Here is an 893-nt window from a genome sequence, read left to right as displayed (position 1 = left end):
TACAAAACAGGGAAATTGTACCTAATAGTGATGGATAGTTTTTAACTTCTCCAGTAACAGAGAAACCTATTAACTAAGCAGGATGAAGTGTAAAAACACAATTTAGCAGAAAAAACACATATTTTGGGATAAAAACACTTTTTGGGGATAAAAAACAGGGAAATTGTACCTAATAGTGATGGATAGTTTTTAACTTCTCCAGTAACAGAGAAACCTATTAACTAAGCAGGATGAAGTGTAAAAACACAATTTAGCAGAAAAAACACATATTTTGGGATAAAAACACTTTTTTGGGATAAAAAACAGGGAAATTGTACCTAATAGTGATGGATAGTTTTTAACTTCTCCAGTAACAGAGAAACCTATTAACTAAGCAGGATGAAGTGTAAAAATACAATTTAGCAGAAAAAACACATATTTTGGGATAAAAACACTTTTTTGGGATAAAAAACAGGGAAATTGTACCTAATAGTGATGGATAGTTTTTAACTTCTCCAGTAACAGAGAAACCTATTAACTAAGCAGGATGAAGTGTAAAAATACAATTTAGCAGAAAAAACACATATTTTGGGATAAAAACACTTTTTTGGGATACAAAACAGGGAAATTGTACCTAATAGTGATGGATAGTTTTTAACTTCTCCAGTAACAGAGAAACCTATTAACTAAGCAGGATGAAGTGTAAAAACACAATTTAGCAGAAAAAACACATATTTTGGGATAAAAACACTTTTTTGGGATAAAAAACAGGGAAATTGTACCTAATAGTGATGGATAGTTTTTAACTTCTCCAGTAACAGAGAAACCTATTAACTAAGCAGGATGAAGTGTAAAAACACAATTTAGCAGAAAAAACACATATTTGGGATAAAAACACTTTTTTGGGATACAAA

This window comes from Lottia gigantea, assembly GCF_000327385.1.
Source record: "Lottia gigantea unplaced genomic scaffold LOTGIsca_425, whole genome shotgun sequence".
NCBI lineage: Eukaryota > Metazoa > Mollusca > Gastropoda > Lottiidae > Lottia > Lottia gigantea.
Note: the sequence above shows the minus strand (reverse complement) of the source record.